This window comes from Mytilus californianus, unplaced genomic scaffold (assembly GCF_021869535.1).
Source record: "Mytilus californianus isolate M0D057914Y unplaced genomic scaffold, xbMytCali1.0.p SCAF_12, whole genome shotgun sequence".
Lineage (NCBI taxonomy): Eukaryota > Metazoa > Mollusca > Bivalvia > Mytilida > Mytilidae > Mytilus > Mytilus californianus.
Window position 1 is genome coordinate 13051159 of NW_026262604.1, and position 18745 is coordinate 13069903.

Below are 18745 nucleotides of genomic sequence, written 5' to 3' on the forward strand. Positions count from 1 at the left end.
TGACATTGTACCACAAGGTTCCATATAACAAAGGGAAGGCTGGGATTGAGTTTGGGGTTAATTGCCCCAAACATGTAGGAATTAGGGGCCAAAAAAGGGCCAAAAACAAGCATTTTACTAGTTTCCAGACAATAACTTGTGTGTAAATGTATGGATCTCTCTGAAATTGTACTACAAGGTTCCATACTACAAAGGAAAGGCTGGGATTGAGTTTTGGGGTCATTGCTCCTAGGGGGGGGGTTTCAAAAAGTTGGGGGGGGGGGATTTTTTTCCCAATTATTTTTAAGGGATTCATATTTTTTTTTCAAAATTTTTAAAATTTAAAATTTTTGAAGTTTCAAGAAGAAATCTTTAATTGCACAGTATTGCGCAATGGATTTATAAGATCTTTGACCACATTTATTTTGTGTCAGAATCTTATATTATGTCAAAAATTTGATAACAATCCAATTTCAGACAGTATCAAGCTTGAATATTGTGTCCAAATTTGCCCAAACTGTTCAGGGTTCGACCTCTGCAGTCGTATCAGGATGCAATCAGCGAAGCATTTTGTTACGTTTTATCAGAAAGTACTGCACAAAATAACTGAAAGTGAGGAGTTGTAATGAGTAAACACTTTTTAGCTATGACAGAAACCTACTTTTTAATTTGAATTATAAATGCCTAACATGACAGCACATGCAACTTCTTTTTTTTTATTCTATGTAGTCATTGCATAATACTTATAATAAGTTTATATTTCTTTGACAGTTGGCAGATTTACACAGTGAAGTAGAAAAAAGAATGAAAAAAAGTGTTCAGGAAGGACAGACTGTCAGCAAGGAGGTAGGTTAAATGTTCTTCTCATGTTTGCAATCTCTCCACTTTGGACAGAATACTGTACATTTGTTTATGCCACATTGATGGGCATTATGTTTTTCGGTCTGTGCATCCGTTTGTTAGTTCATCCATTTGTCCATCTGTCCCACTTAAAGTTAAAGTTTTTGGTCACTTCAGGTTAAAGTTTTTGGTCACTTAAGGTTCAAGTTTTTGGTCAAGGTAGTTTTTGATGAAGTTGAAGTCCAATCGACTTGAAACTTAGTACACATGTTCCTTATGATATGATCTTTCTATTTTAAATGCCAAATTAGATTTTTAATCCCGATTTCGAGGTCCACTGAACATAGAAATTGATAGTGCGAGTGGGGCATCTGTGTACTACGGACACATTCTTGTTCTTCCAGTTAACATTACAAACAGATTTATTAGATTCATAAACCATCCTGGATTTTTACCAAACTTAATTAAGTCTCCCAAACAAACTTATTGTTTTTTGCTCAGTTCTTATTAGGTCTTTCCTACTTTTCTTGGAAAGACCTATTGATTCTGTTCCGATTATTTTTTTTTCTTCTGCCTAATTTTTTTTACCCCACGCAACAAAGTTGTGGAGGGTATAATGTTTTTGACCCATCCATCTGTCCATCCGTCCGTCTGTCTGTCCGTCCGTCCGTCCATCCGTCTGTCTGTCCGTCCATCCGTCTGTCTGTCCGTCCGTCAGTCCTTCAGTCCTGTTTCTTGTCATCTCAACTCCTCTCAAACCACACAACAGAATTTCACGAAACCTTTTTAGATAATAAGGACATACTATGTAAATGTGCATATCGACAGGAAATTACGATTTAATTTTTTTTCTAGGAGTTCTGCCCCTTTTGAACTTATTTGCTTCAATGTACTACTGCAACAGTTTGTCATCGCAACTCCTCTGAAACTACACAACAGAATTTCATGAAACCTTTTAAGATAATAAGGACATACTATGTAGTTGTGCATATCGACAGGAAATTACGATTCAATTTTTTTTCTAGGAGTTACACCCCTTTGAACTTATTTGCTTTAAGGTACTACTTCAGCAGTTTGTCATCTCAACTCCTCTGAAACCACACAACAGAATTTCATGAAACTTTGTAGATAATAAGGACATACTACTTAGATGTGCATATCGTCAGGGAATTACGATTCAATTTTTTTTCTAGGAGTTACGCCCCTTTGAACTTATTTGCTTCAATGTACTTCTGCAACAGTTTGTCATCTCAACTCCTCTGAAACCACACAACAGAATTTCACGAAATTTTGTAGATAATAAGGACATTCTATGTAGATGTGCATATTGACAGGAAATTATGATTCAATTTTTTTTCTTATACAATTTTTTTTTCTTACACTTATTTAATTTCTCCAATGACAATGTGGGGACGTGGGGGTATGTGAGCGCGCTCACTAAGGTTCTTTATTTCTTCTGTATTTTTGTTTTAAAAGATGTCGCTTGTTTTTATACGACCGCAAACAATTTTTTGTGGTCGTATATTGTTATGACGTTGGCGTCGTCGTCGTCATCGTCGTTGTCGTCCAAAGACACATTGGTTTTCGCACTCTAACTTTAGTTTAAGTGAATGGATCTCTATGAAATTTTACCATAAGGTTCAATACCACAAAAGGAAGATTGGGTTTGATTTTGGGGGTTATGGTACCAACAGTTAAGGAATTATGGGCCCAAAAGCGGCCAAAAATAAGCATTTTTGTAACTTCAAGACATAACTTGTGTGTTAGTGTATGGATCTCTCTGACATTGTACCACAAGGTTTCATATCACAAAGGGAATGCTGGGATTGATTTTGGGGGTAATTGCCTCTAAATTTTAGGAATAAGGGGCCAAAAAAGGGGCAAAAAAACAAGCATTTTTCTAGTTTCATGACAATAACTTGTGTGTAAGTGTATGGATCTTTTTGAAATTGTACTACAAGGTTCCATATCACAAAGGGAAAGCTGGAATTGAGTTTGGGGTTAATTGCCCAAAATGTTTAGGAATAAGGGGCCAAAAAGGGGCCAAAAATAAGCATTTTTCTAGTTTCCAGACAATAACTTGTGTTCAAGTGTATGGATCTCTCTGAAATTGTACTGCAAGGTACCATACTACAAAGAGAAGGCTGGGATTGATTTTGGGGGTAATTGGCTCAAAATTTTAGGAATTAGGGGCCAAAAAGGGGCAAAAAACAAGCATTTTTCTAAATTTCAGGACAATAACTTGTGTGTAAGTGTATGGATCTTTATGAAATTGTACTATAAGGTTCCATATCACAAAGGGAAAGCTGGGTTTGAGTTTGGGGGTAATTGCCCTAAACGTTTAGGAATTTGGGGCCAAAAAGGGGCCTAAAAACAAGCATTTTTCTAGTTTCCAGACAATAACTTGTGTTCAAGTGTATGGATCTCTCTGAAATTGTACTGCAAGGTTCCATACCACAAAGGGAAGGCTGGGATTGAGTTTGGGGGTGATCAATCATAAGGGGGTTCAAAAAAAATTTTTTTCCTTTTTTTTTTCGTTAAAATTTTCCATTTTAAATTGGTTATTTCCGATTTATATATAAAAGCAAATAATAATAATATGGTTTGAATAGGTAAATTAAAAATTTTTAAATCCTTAGACCACATTCATTCTGTGTCAGAAACCTATGCTGTGTCAAATATTTAATCACAATCCAAATTCAGTGCTGTATGAAGCTTGAATGTAATGTGTCTATACTTGCCCCAACTGTTCAGGGTTCGACCTCTGCTGTTGTATCAAGCTGCACCCAGCGGAGCATTTTATTTTTTATGCCCCACCTACGATAGTAGAGGGGCATTATGTTTTCTGGTCTGTGCGTCCATCCGTTTGTTCGTGCGTCCATCTGTCCTGCTTCATTTTTATTACGACGGTACGTTGATCATAAAGGAGAGTTTTTTCCTTTTTTACTATACTATATATAAAAATATTAATTTTCGTTAACCATTTAGGTCACAGAAATTCCAAAATATGGCATCAGTAATGAGAGTTGTACTAATACTGTGCATACAGACAGAACCCCGATCCAATTCATCTTTTGCTAAAAGTATTCATCATTTTCTACTTTGTATGTACTATCCACATTCCATTTTTCTATAATTTCGAACTAAAATGTGCCAAAACCTGCAGTTAAAATAGGTCACATGCCCCAAATAAACATTCCCTGATTGGTTGAACTACTGTAGCAACGATGTAAAGCAAAGCAAGCCTTGATGTAAAGCAAACGCTTCCCAGGAATAAGGAGAGTTTTACAAATAATGTCTATAACCAGACCCTGATCCGATTTATCTTTTGCTAAAAATAATCAAGTGTTTATCCTTTTCTGTTTTGTATCTGCTAACAGCATTCCTTTTTAGCTCAAGGGGCCCTATGGGCTTATGCATTCACTTGGCGTCTGTCGTTATCTGTCGTCGTAAACTATTTAAAAAATCTTCTCCTCTGAAACTACATGGCCAAATACCTTCAAACTTTAACTAAATGTTCCTTAGGGTATCTAGTTTATAAATTGTATTCGAAATTTTGATCCATAGACAAACATGGCCGCCATGGATAAAAATAGAACATAGGGGTCAAATGCAGTTTTTGGCTTATATCTCAAAAACTAAAGCTTTTAGAGCAATCTTGAAGTAAAATTGTTCAATTGGTAAAGATCTATCAGCCCTGAAATTTTCAGACGAATCGAACAACCCATTGTTGGGTTGCTGCCACTAAATTGTTAGTTTTAAGGAAATTTTTCAGTTTTTTGTTATTATCTTGAATATTATTATAGATAGATATAAACTGTAAACAGCAATAATGTTCAGCAAAGTAAGATCTACAAAAAAGTTATATGACCAAAATTGTCAATTGACCCCTTAAGGAGTTATTGCCCTTAAAAGACAATTTTACCCGATTTGTTTATCAAATTTGCAAACATTTAAAAATCTTCTCCTCTGAAACTATGTGGCCAAATACCTTCAAACTTTAACTTAATGTTCTTTAGGGTATCTAGTTTATGAATTGTATCTGAAGTTTTGATCCATGGACACACATGGCTGCCATGGCTAAAAATAGAACATATAGGTCAAATGCAGTTTTTGGCTTATATCTCAAAAACTAAAGCTTCTACAGCAAATCTGACAAGGGGGTAAAATTGTTCAATTTGTCAAGATCTATCAGCCCTGAAATTTTCAGACGAATCGATCAACCTATTGTTGGGTTGCTGCCACTGAATTGGTAGTTTTAACGAAAGTTTGCAGTTTTATGTTATTATTTTGAATATTATTATAGATAGATATAAACTGTAAACAGCAATAATGTTCAGCAAAGTAAGATCTACAAAAAAGTTATATGACCAAAATTGTCAATTGACCCCTTAAGGAGTTATTGCCTTTTAAAGACAATTTTTCACAATTTGTTCATCAAGTTTGCTAACATACATTTAAAAATCTTCTCCTCTGAAAAACAGGTGAGCTATTCAGGCTCTTGAGAGCCTCTTGTTTTCTATAATTTCGATTTAAATATGTTAAAACCTGCAGTAAAAATAGATGGCAACACAAAAATTTCCGTAAATATGTTGAACATGTTGAACTTCGCCCCGGGTTCAACCATGGTTAAACAGATTCACTCAAATGCAGTTCTTAATGAAGTATACTGGCAACTTCTTTTACAGAAATGTAAACACATTTGATCATAAATATATTGTCATGCTTCTGCATATTTACTTTTATTTATGCTGAACTTTAGTAAAATTCAATTCTATACAAATTTTATTATGTCAAGAAATAGGAGTAAGAATATTTCACGCCAAAACAAGAAAATAACCTGCATCCCTTGCCTGCATCAGTAGAAAAGATATTTGGCACTTCTTTTGTGCATCTAAAAAGCAAAACATTGGCCATTGCATATGCTCTTGGTTATGCAAAGTCAACTTTCACAACACATACATCCTTCAACAATTAGTCTCAGTGATCAAGTATTAAAGTTTATAACTAGAGTTATGGATTGAAATTAGGCCATTGCACAATGAACATGATCAAGATTTTATTAGATGAGTCTAGAAGTGATCATTTTATGACAAAAAAAGAATTAATTAACAATTTTACTTATACACATGTCTTTCATTATGTCTTACCAATAAATACGGAACAGGGTATATTCAATTAAATCCCTATCCATTACAGTACCTTTAATATCAATGTAAAAGTGCCCTAAAAATAAATTGTAGTCCTCAGTGCAAAGCTAGGGTGCCCTTAAAGTGTATTCAAAAGCGCTAAGTGTGAGAAAAAAATTACCATGTCCTTTTCAAAAGCTACAGGAAACACTATATCACAACAAAACTAGCTCACTGTACAGGTATCACTTGCATTTGTATCCGTACAACAAAATTATCTTGCAACCAGTGGCGTAGCTAGGCTATTTTCAAGTGTATGCCCAAACCTCGGCAAGGGGTTTCTGGGCCCCAATCGGGTCCAGTTAAAGTATCCACTGGTAGTGGGTTCAAGGCAAACGAGTTATGGAGAAAGGGATACCATTTCTGTCATTAAAAACTCATCAATACATTGTAGCAACATACTTTAGAGTCTAATTTGTTTATCTCTTATGCTTAATTTATTCATGTTGTGTTAATTTGGTATCTAGTGGTCATTGGTTTAAGTGAAAATGTCCAAACCTTTTACTTTAAAATATGTATAAAGGGCATAGTTGCCAAGTGACATGATATTCGTGTGTAATACACGCTTTTTCAACGGTTTACACGCGAGGATTTTGTCACATGGCGTGTACACGCTTTTCACCACTTTACACGCAATTACATGCTTTTTCGTTGTTTTGATTTTTTGGTCGTTAGTGATATTGCAATTCTTTGGTTTTTCCGTTATTAGACAAAAAATAACAAGAATTCCGAAGTAATTGTTTGGTAGCCATTGTTTTTTAAAAATTCTATCATGATGGACGAACAGCAAAACGCCTTAAGGTAAGTAGTTTGTGATTAGTTTTTACAATTTTGTGACACTCTTTCTTTCAAATTAACTTAGGGGAAATGTCCATAGAAAGAGGTTGCTTTCAGGGCCTGTACCGTCGTCTATAGATAAGATTGCTAAGCGAAAACGATGTGTACGTACCAAGATTCAAGATTTATAAATTATATTTGGGAGTTCGAGTTTAAATGATCAAGGGACGAGTAACGCATAATTTGTGCACCCATGTTGCAATCATAACAAAACATGTGAGAGGAGAACAACAATGGAGCTATTTGATTAGGCATTTAACATGTTTAATCAATAATGGACTCATTTTGGTAATCAAATTATAAAATATTTTTCTTTTTCAGTTTCAAATCTGGCCAACAGATTTCAACAGGTCATAGGAGATGGAAATATCACTGTACTGTTGGATCAGTTCTCATAGTACCAGCTGTCTTCTGATGAACTACCCAGTGTTGACCAGGCAATAGCAACATATAAGTTTGTTGGAAGCAAAGGCAGTGATTAAAGATGACATTTTAGATGGCAAAAAAAATTGTTATGACACTTGTTCAAAGCTTGATAAGCTATTTTAGTTCAGCCAAATACCAATTCTGACTGTGAGAGAGCATTTTCAATTATAAATAAAATTACACTGAATTCTGATCAGAACTTGACAATTGTGCCTTGTTATCAAGTAAATGTAACCAAACTGGCAGTTGTTTTGAATATATATGTGCCTAGTGATGTTGCTTCAAAAGCAACAGTTGAATTCAATAAAAACTTACAGTAGACTCTTAATTGTTTATTATATTAACAAATTTGTATAATGATTACTGTGAAATTATGAACATTGTTCATATGAAAAAGTCTGCATCTACGTCACGCGTTTTCACACGCTTTTTAACATGTCATGTCATGTCATGACATGATTTCTCATTGCCAGAGGTTGGCAAGTATGATAAAGGGAGCCGCACTCGATCAAGACCCTTTGTTTGTGCAAATTTCGTTAATGACATGAAGTAGTTAATTTTCATAGATGTATTATGAAAATTCGTCAAGGGATCCATGGAATCCTAGTTCTCGCCTGGGACCAAGATACACCTGGAGAAGGAATGTTGCAGCCGAGATGGAGAAAGAAGGGTACAAGTGGCACGATCTGGAGAGGCTAGCAAAGAACAGAAGCGCAACAGGATTAAGCAAGCAAGCATATATAGGAAGATATGGTATAAGTGCCAATGAGACAACTCTCCATCCAAGTAACAATTTATAAAAGTAAACCATTATAGGTCAAAATACGGCCTTAACACGGAGCCTTGGCTCACACGGAACAGCAAGCTATAAAGGGCCCCAAAAATTACCAGTGTAAAACTCTAAAGGTTTTCAAATTTATCATGTAAAAAATAATAATCCCAGACTGTCTGTTAATTGCGAAAAGATTAGTCCGTCTGTCAACTGAAAAATGAAAAAAACTAAAACTTTCAGAATTTAAAAATAATATCGTCATCTGATTTCTTTTTATATTAATTCAGAATCACAGAGACATTAAACCAGATTATGGTATTAAAATAATTGACGATTACACCATGAGAGATCAGCATAAAATGGTTCTAACGAATCCAGTCTAGAATAACCATTTATCGAAAATCAGGGCCCAGCAGTGACTGACCTCATGTTCATTTTAGGTTTTGCGTTAATGTACATTTATACTAGTAACTTGTATATTTGGTATAGCATTTTTACTTCTCAATCTGGATAGCCTTTGGTAGTATCATATTGTTTCAATATCTATTAGTGAGTAACTATATATAGCTAAGTGACATCATCGGACCTACATTTTGCCATCAAGTTCAAGCCCCATATTTATTCATGTACCATATACCACCTATCGGAACTAGACAGTGACATGATTGCTTTAATTTAGTACTGTTGTACAATGACATTAATTTTCCATATTCAATCATGTGTTCCACATTAAAGCCTACAATATTTAGAAGGAACGAACTTTATATTTCAGTGTTTGTTTGTCTTGTATCATGTGTCGTTCAAAGAAACCAGACCCTAATCTAAAATAGAGAGATATTTATAGTCTGGCTTTTTCATAATTTAATGCTAGATTGTTGAAACCCAGGAGCTTCTGAGCTTCCCAATGGACCCTCTACCAGGGCAACTGTAATTACGCCTCCCATTCATAAAATCTTGGCCTGAGACTATTGAAAAGTTAAGTAACGCCATAAACGGTAGGATTTAGAATTTCTCTTTATTGGTCTCCTGCTGTTAAGATAATGGGAGAATTTGGCATAAAGAATGTCAAACCCTGACACTTTAGCTATAAAATATACATGCTCCAAGTCAGGAACTGTTACATTTATTTGATGTTTTTTGGCAAAAAATAAGGTTCCAAAAATTTTTCATTCTCCGCCCCTCTTTCAAATATACTGGAAACGCCCTTGATTAATCATAAAAAAGCTTCTGCCAAAGATTCATAAAATTCAATGTAGGTTTGACAAAGCAATTGTTGTATTATAAACTTTTACCCCAGACAGCTGTATCTACTTGTTAATTTCAAAAAGAAATTCCTTTTCAATAGCAAAATACGGGAAAATTAAAAATACTATTTCATCACTTGTTCTTGATACTCTTTGAAGTCTTTTGATCACAAAAACTTCTGTCCAACTTTCGTAAAATTTCATGAAGATTTGACAAGGACAATGATATTTAAAAAAATCTTGAACCAAATACTAAACCTAAATGGTGACAACGTCAATGAATTCTATGATCGCTATGTCTCGCTTTCGCGACATAAATGGTTTAGGCTCCATAAAAATGCAAACCACATATCGAATCTCAGCAGATAATGAAATGCATTAAACCAAAGGAAAGTTAGTAGAATTCACAGTAGATTCAGACTTTGACAGAAAATGAACAAATATATAACACAGTACCATTTGATTGAAAAGTGAATGTCATCACTTTTATTTGCAATTAAAAGCTATTGTCTGAAGAAAGATTTACAAAGCTGATGTGCTTTTAACCATTTCATTTTAATTCATTTAGATTAAAATAAATTTTTTTCACCAAAATTCAAGTGTACGCCGGGCGTTTTGACGTAAACATAGCTATGCGCCTGGAAACAAGAATATTTTTGCAGTACCTTTTTCATTTTGAATACTAGAACTTTTAGATAATTAGAAATTTTAATGACATTTTCATAACCACTAGAAATCTCATCAGTTGAATTTTGCAGCAAATATGAGTCTTTGAAGCTTGCTCACAAAGGGTCTTTTGTTGATATCAATTGCATACTGGTAAAAAAAAAAAAATTTTGACCATGCTTTGGAGAAGACATTTTCGAAGAACTTATAAAAAATAACACAGAAGTTTACTTTCTAGCTCATCTACATCCAAGCATCATGTAAGGAATTGTCATTACTTAAAACCATTAATTTTTTTCTAATCTGAGAAACAATTTTGACATTTAAATGAAATATTTTACTAATGATACTGGGAATTCGAAGATCAACCACAAAGTAACATAAATAGTACATGCATGCATGCTCTCAAGATACCATCTCCCATACAAAAAATCACATCATAATGCCGAAAGAAACATAATGTGTTTGCAATTAGGTTCTCCTCCATGACAGTCTTGACCATTTAAACTAAATGATAAATTAAAAATACTGCTAATGTGTAGTGTTTGGCTCAGGTTGGCTGTCATTGTGCAACACATTAAATATAAAACTCTGTGGAAAAAACCCCTGAGAGGTCTCTTTGTCAGAAAAAAATGTCAAACATTCAAACACTATCCACATTGATCTGTGTCCACACTTGTAACATGATTAATATATAAACTGGCTTGTCCAATTTATAAGCAGTAGTACTAATAAGCTATGGAATTTATCATAATAACCATTAAAGCTTAGCTTTTGGTATTACATAGCACTTGTATGCAATATTTTTGCACTTTCCATCATAGAAATTTTAATAATTATATTTGATTTTTTTTAGATTCAGAATTGCCCCATATCACAAGAAACTTCCAAAACTTCCAGTGAATAAACTTCTATGCAGACTAGCAGAGGTAAACAATTATTAATTCTTTAACAATGTTCTAAGTAATATATCTGATGAGTTAATATTTTTAATTCTAAGTTACTTAGTGAGTAGTTGTTAGTCATGCACTAGTGATTATGTTTATTGTTAAACTTCTTCATGGATCAATGAGTTATAACCCCTTAGCTTTTTTTTAAAAAGTTTGGGGTATGACAACTCGCTCTTCTTTATAATGATTGGTTCATTGAGTCATATGTCTTTTTTTTTTTGGAGGGAAATTCTTTTGTTTGGTTAGAATTTGCTTATATCTTGAACTGAGTGGTGCTGATATCATTTGTATTCATATTTAATGGACGTCTTTGATTTTATATATAAAAAAAAGGTCAGTTTTCTATTATTACATTTGTAATATCTCATAATTTTTTCAACATATATACTAATGTGATTTTATTGTATAAATGATCAAAATAAATGATTCCAGATATTTTAAAGATTAAACATGTCAGGAATAACAATTAATTTGTGGAGTTTATTGAATCAATTACATCAATGGTGGAGAAATGTATGAATTAATTCATTTTACAATATTTCTTTAATGTTTTTTTTTATATAAAAACTGCATTAAATTATACCACATTATATGTCAATGGATGAATTATACCTTAATTGAGATACAATTCACTGACCAATTAATGGTTAGTCTTGGCCTGTTTAAACACATAGATGTATATGAAATATTTGTAAAGGTATATGACCCCTTTAATGGAAATAGAGGATTTTGTGGCAAATAAAATCAAGATTTTTGTAAAATCCAGACTTTAATACATAGATTTTTGTTATAAAACTATAAACATAGAATACTCACTTGTTTTTTTAAGATTTGCTAGCATTTATTTTTTACCAAAAAATCCTAAATAACCTTTAAATTCTAAAAAAAATTGCTGAGTCACTAAAGTGGAGCACACCCTAGAAGGTGACTACTTGAATTGGTCCATATTTATATTTGTTTTTACCAATCAGGCGGAAACCCGGTTGAAATAGAACAAAAGAATAGAAGCTCTTTGTTTGAGAAGGCGATAAATGCTTACTGTTATGTTTACTATAGTAACAAAAATTTTAAAAGTTAATAGAAACAAATAAAATGACAATTTTCTGCTCAATTACGAAGTGTTTTATTTTAAAAACACCATTTGCATGAGTTTTCAATTTATCTTTAACATAGTTAAGCAGAACAATTAGATATCAAGTCGACGACATGGGTATCTATCAAGTTGGATGTAGAAAATGCATAACCTCCGATTTGAAAAAAAAATTACCACGGACAGAGAACTTATCAATCTATTAGGTCAGTAATTTTCGTGTGTGCCCTTCCGTTATGTGACTCAAGAAAAAAATCCAAAAAATGGGTAACAATTGTATCGAAAAGAGAAAATCAAGTGCACCTTTTTATGATAGGGTGTGTTTGAGTTGAATATTTTGTCTTGAAAACATATTAAGCAAGAGCATTTGATACGTGATCTCGCTTCAGATTATATCATTTTTATATATTAAGGCTACAGGTTGACTTTATAACATAAAAAAATTACCGGTAGTACTAAAAGATGAAATATATGGGTCAAGTGAAATACCTTTCTAATGAATCACAAAAACAGAGTAGGTGTGTTCTAATAGTTATTTTTTTACTAAAAGTACTTGACGACAGTCTTTTAAGTTGGATGTTAAAAGAACATTAACTGATGCTCATTTATAGCTAGTAGATACATTTGTCTTTTAAAATACAACTGACATTATTATAATAAGGATCTTTATGGTGCTAGGTGGATAAATTTATCGGTTTTCAAGAGCTAAATCGGCAGCGCGTCATCCCTACAATGGCTTCCATTTCAACAATTGTAAAAATAAACTGGCATAATGGGGAGATAATTTTGACGAAGTAGAATCCTGACTGCAATATCTAAATTTATCGTAAAGTTCATGTGGATCCTATGGCTAAAATGGCTGTGTTTTCACCTTAAAATTTACTCTTTAGTACAAACAAACCTGTGCATCTGGAAAAGTTTTAAGGCATAACTTGTATGTTAAGACATATTTTGGATTATAACTTGTATGTTAAGACATTTTTGGGATTATAACTTGTACGTATAAACAAATTAATTAAACTTTTAGCCACAACAGTTATGATTATGTTTTTATTGCAGATATTGAACCTGACTTTTCCAGTATTGTATATGATGTAGTACCACATCCCAGGGTTCCTGAGTTTTGTGTACACAGGACATTTGTACCTCATACATGGTAGGTTTTGCATTCTGTTTAGTGTCTTGACTTGAAAATTATCCATGTTTAATTTATAAACTAATTGAGATATGTTATCATGTTTATAAACTAAATAGGATATATATTGTATATTACATGATATTATTAATTATAGTGTGCTAGTAACATCATATGATATATATGGGGTCAGTAAATTCCATATGGGGTGAGTGTGAATGCCTGAACCCTGATTTAGAATTTACTGACCCTGTATATATCGTATTAGGTCACTAGCACACTAGGTAACAAATTTATCTTACCGACTATCTTTAATTGTTAAATTAAGACTAGAATTGTCTCAGGAGTCAGGAGCCTGTAAATTAGTGGTTGTCGTTTGTTTATGTGTTACATATTTGTTTTTTGTTCATTTTTATACGACTGCAAAACATTTTTGGGGTCGTATAATGGTATGATGTCTTCGTCTGCATCGTCCGAAGACACATTTGGTGTCTGGACAATACCTTTAGTTTACGTTAATGGATCTCTTTGAAATTTAATAAGAAGATTCAATACCCCTAAAGGAAGGTTGGGATTGATTTTGCGGATGATGGTCCATACCGTTTTGGAATTAGGGGCCCAAAAGGGGCCAAAACAAGCATTTTCTACTTTCAGGATAATAACTTGTGTTTAAGTATTTCAATTGCTCTGAAATTGTACCACAATGTTTATTACCACAAGTAGAAGGATTGGATTCATTTTGGGGGTTATGGTGTCAAAAATGGGCCAAAAACAAGCATTTCTGTAGTTTCTGTACAATAACTTGTGTGTAAGTGTATGGATTTCTCTGACATTGTACCACAAAGTTCCAAATCACAAAAGGAAGGCTGGGATTGAGTTTGGGGGTTACTGCCCCATTCATCCAAGAATTAGGGGCCAAAAAAGGGCTAAAAACAAGCATTTTTCTAGTTTCCGGACAATTACTTGTGTTTAAGTGTTTGGATCTCACAGAAATTGTACTACAAGGTTCCATATACTACAATGGAAAGGCTGGGATCGAGTTTTGGGGTAATTGCTCCAAGGGGGATTCAAAAAGTTTTGGGGGGTTGCAATTTTTTTTTCTCAAAATTTCTCAAATTTCAAATTTTTGTAAAGTTTCAAGAAGAAATCTTTAATTGCACAATATTGCACAATAGATTTGTAAGATCTTGACATTTGTTTTGTGTCAGAAACCTATTTTATGTTAAAAATTTGATCACGATCCAAATTCAGAGCTGTATCAAGCTTGAATGTTGTGTCCATACTTGCCCCAACTGTTCAGGGTCCGACCTCTGCGGTCGCATAAAGTTGTGCCCTGCAGAGCACCTGGTTTAAAATAAATAAGGCCCTTAGTTTTCTCGTTTGAATTGTTTTACATTGTCATTTCGGGGCCTTTTATAGCTGACTATGTGGTATGGGCTATGCTCATTGTTGAAGGCCGTACGGTGACCTATAGTTGTTAATTTCTGTGTCATTTTTGGTCTCTTGTGGAGAGTTGTCTCATTGGCAATCATACCACATCTTCTTTTTTATATCATGTGCAATCATACAACAACACCTTATTTTTATGCGCCCAAAATTTTGACGGGACATATTATGGTATACAAATGTCAGGCGTCCGTCTGTCTGTCTGTCCGGCGTCCACAAGTCGCACCGTAACTTGAGAACCGCTTATCCAAATTTCATGAAACTTAAAATGGTTTTTTCTTATGATGGTCTAAATTTGGTTAAAATAGGATTTAAACTTTTTGAGTTACAGGACTTTATAACTAAAACAGGGGTGTGTATTTTTCACATGTCTCACTGTATCTCAAAAACGATTTCTGATTATTGCTTTAAACTTCACACACTTCTTAATTATATTAATCCAAATTTAAGATCTGTATACATTTTGGTGATGATTCAAAATTTTGTTTTAGAGTTATTGAGTTTTTTGTAAAAAAGGGGGGTGGGTTTTCACATGTCGCGCCATATCTCATAAACGATTTATGATTATTGCTTAAAACTTTACACACTTCTTAGTTATATTAATCTAAAGATCTGTATACTTTTTGGTGATGATTCAAAATTTTATTTTGGAGTTATTGAGTTTTTTGTAAAAAAGAGGGGGGTTTTCACATGTTGCATCATATCTTAAAAACCATTAATGACTATTGCTTAAAACTTTACACACTTCTTAGTTATATTAATCTAAAGATCTGTATATTTTTTGGTGATGATTCAAAATTTTATTTTAGAGTTATTGAAGTTTTTGTAAAAAAAAAATTTTTTTCACATGTCGCGCCGTATCTCAGAAACTATTTATGATTATTGCATAAAACTTCTCACACAAGACGACAGGGCGTATCATGCGCTCATGGCGCAGCTGTTTATTATATTAAAGTGTTCAAGTGTTCAATTCTAAGAACCTACTTTCATTAGTCTGCATTAAAAAACTAATGTCAACAATAACAATTTATTAAAATATTAAGATTAAATTTAAATACATTTAAATAATCAAATAGAGCCAAAGTCGTAACTTCTCTACTAAACATGTACTGAAATAAGCCCCGCCTCCCTACTAACCTAATATGGAATATACCAGTTCTCCACGTGGACACTTATAACCAATCTTATTCCTAGAAATGTATAGGAGGTAAGATAAATCTTATATATAAGATGTGATATCTTATATAGTAAATACGATATCTTATTAACATCTTATTGAGGTATCTGTGTTAGTTTTACTCATTATCTGTTTTAGGTTGAAAGATAACTTATTGTATAAAAAAAAAATCTTGCTTATCTAAACTTATATATCTTATTATTATTTTTTTTAAAGATATCTTGTAAACTTGTCTTCACCAGTTTTTCAGAATAATATATATAAAAATTAAATGAAATATATGATGTTCAACAGTTGTTGTTTGTTGATGTGGTTCATAAGAGTTTCTTGTGTCTTGTTTTTTATATAGATTAGACTGTTGGTTTTCCCATTTGAATGGTTTTACAGTAGTAATTTTTGGGGCCCTTAATAGCTTGCTGTTCAGTGTGAGCCGAGACTCCGTGTTGAAGACTGTACTTTGACCTATAATGATTTACTTTTATAAATCAAGGCCTGCGACTTTTATGGAGAGTTGTCTCATTGGCACTCATACCACATCTTCTTATATCTATTTAAGCTGAACAATAACATTAGCAGTACCAATTTTATAAAGTAAATAAGATATTGTGTAAACTAAAACTGTTTCCAATGAATTGAAAGCTAGACATAGCGATCCTACATTCTGTCATCAGCTTCACCCACAAATATTCACTCTGTTGTCAAAGTTTTTGAAATTTTAATTACTCTCTTAAACTAGCCTTAAATTTTGTAAAAAAAAATCCTGTTTATTATCTGTAATTTACTAATAAATAAACTTAGTTTTTGTCGAGCTTTAGTCGAAAAAGCGAGACAGCGATCCTACATTCCGTCGGGTGTCGGCGGTGGCGGCCACAAATAATCACTCTGTGGTTAAAGTTTTTGAAATTTTAATTTTGAACTATCCTGGATTTCTACCAAACTTGGACAGAAGCTTGTTTATGTTCATAAGATAGTATCCAGAAGTAAATTTTGTAAAAATAAAATTCCATTTTTTCCGTATTTTACTTATAAATGGACTGTTTTTCTGCAAGGAAACATTACATTCACTTTGTCGTTAAAGTTTTTAAAATTTTGATAACTTTCTTAAACTATCCTGAATTTGTACCGAACTTGGACAGAAGCATGTTTCTAATCATAAGATAGTATCCAGATGTAAATTTTGTAAAAAAAATATCTATCTTTCCTGTATTTTACTTATAAATGGACTTAGTTTTTCTTCCAGTTAATTGTAAAATTAAATGAGGCTTAATTATAAGACGATATTTGATTAAAATTTTTATAAACCAATAGTTATGTCTGCAGTTAAAGTTTTTAAAACATTTTTAAGATTTTTAAACTAACCTGGATTTTTACCAAACTTTGACAGAAGCTTCTGACAATCAAAAGATGGTATCGAGAGGAATATTTTTATTGTTTTTTTCATAATTTTTTATCGAGTGTGTGATTAACAGCAAAAGTAGGCTAGACACTGGGTTCTGCGGAACCCTTACAAATTTTTTCTGCCAGTTAACATTATGGACATTCACTCTGTGGTTAAAGTTTTAAAAATTTGAATAACTTTCTTTAAAGAACCTGGACGTATACCAAACTTGGACAGAAGCTTGTTTATGACATTGACACCACTGTTCCAGGTTGGGGGATGGTTGGGTGCCCGCTAACATGTTTAACCCCACCACATTCTGTATGTATGTGCCTGTCCCTGAGGACAGGAGCCTGTAATTCAGTGGTAGTTATTTGTGGTTGCGTCATATATTTGTTTTTTGTTCCTTATTTTGTACTTATATTAGACCATTAGTTTTCTCTTTTGAATTATTTTACTATGCTAATTTTGGAGCCTTTTATATCTGACCATGTGGCATGGGCTTTGCTCATTGCTGAAGGCTGTACTCTGACTTAAAGTAGTTAATTTCTGTGCCATTTTGTCTCTTGTTGAGATTTGTCTCATTGGCAATCATTCCACATCTTTTTTATAATCATTTACCAATTCAAAATTGATCAAACTAAACTTTACATGAATGGCTGCTTAAACTCAAACATGCATACTTTAGGGATAATAAATGTTATTTTTACTTTTCAGTATGTTGAGAGAAGTTCAGAACAAGCAATTTGGTTGAAGAGGAGTTGTCAACACGTCATCTTTGAATAAAGTCAATTGTATTAGAAGTGAAGCCTTAACAGAAATGAGACAATAATCAAGTAATTCAAAGACTACATGGATGTTATCTGGACTAGCATTTGTATGACCTAAATGTGGTATTTTTCATATGAACACTTACAAGGCAGATAATAGTCTGTGACAAACATTTGTATGCAATTAAAGACTTGAAGAACTTGTACGGTATTCTTCAGATTTCAGTAGAATTTGTTTGAAACGATACATTCTTGGTATGAATTGAAGAATTTTTGCTCATTTAAATGAATTATGAAAATGTTTTATATGTTTAGAATAAACAAAAACAACATAAAAGATAGACAAATTTTTATTTTCTTTCTTGAAACTTATAACAGAATAAATTGTCATATGCTAATTCTTGATAGATGTGCTGCCAGAAATTTATCAAGTCTATTTTTAGCCTGAAAGTGCAACTCAATGCACGGTTATACACACAGGAAACTACATTTACCTCTCAACCATATAAAAAATAAGGATATATGGAAGGGTTGCCAATGAGAATAACTATCCTTAAATGCCAATGATATCTTATAAACTATATAAGATATCTAATAGACTATATAAGATATCTTATAAACTATATAAGATATCTTGTAAACTATATAAGATATCTCATTAACTATATAAGATATCTCATATAATTTTATAAGATATCTCACATATTACATAAGATATCTTATATAGTTTATAAGATATCTCATAAAATTTATAAAATATCTTTTAAACTATATGAGACATCTAATAAAATTCAGAAGATATCTTATAAAGTATATAATATATCTTATATACTTTATGAGATATCT

At 32.7% G+C, this 18745-nt stretch overlaps 1 long non-coding RNA gene across 2 annotated transcripts; it reads left to right on the plus strand.

Moving 5' to 3' along the window:
* Nucleotides 1-345: 345 nt before the first annotated feature.
* Nucleotides 346-18105, plus strand: LOC127721395 (uncharacterized). 2 transcript variants are annotated; one of them, XR_007991209.1, is made up of 4 exons: nt 346-825; nt 10810-10882; nt 13053-13149; nt 17847-18105. It is a non-coding gene; the product is annotated as an uncharacterized LOC127721395 (long non-coding RNA). The 2 variants fall into 2 exon arrangements; XR_007991208.1 differs by lacking the exon at nt 346-825 and having other exon boundaries at nt 7989-10882.
* Nucleotides 18106-18745: the final 640 nt, after the last annotated feature.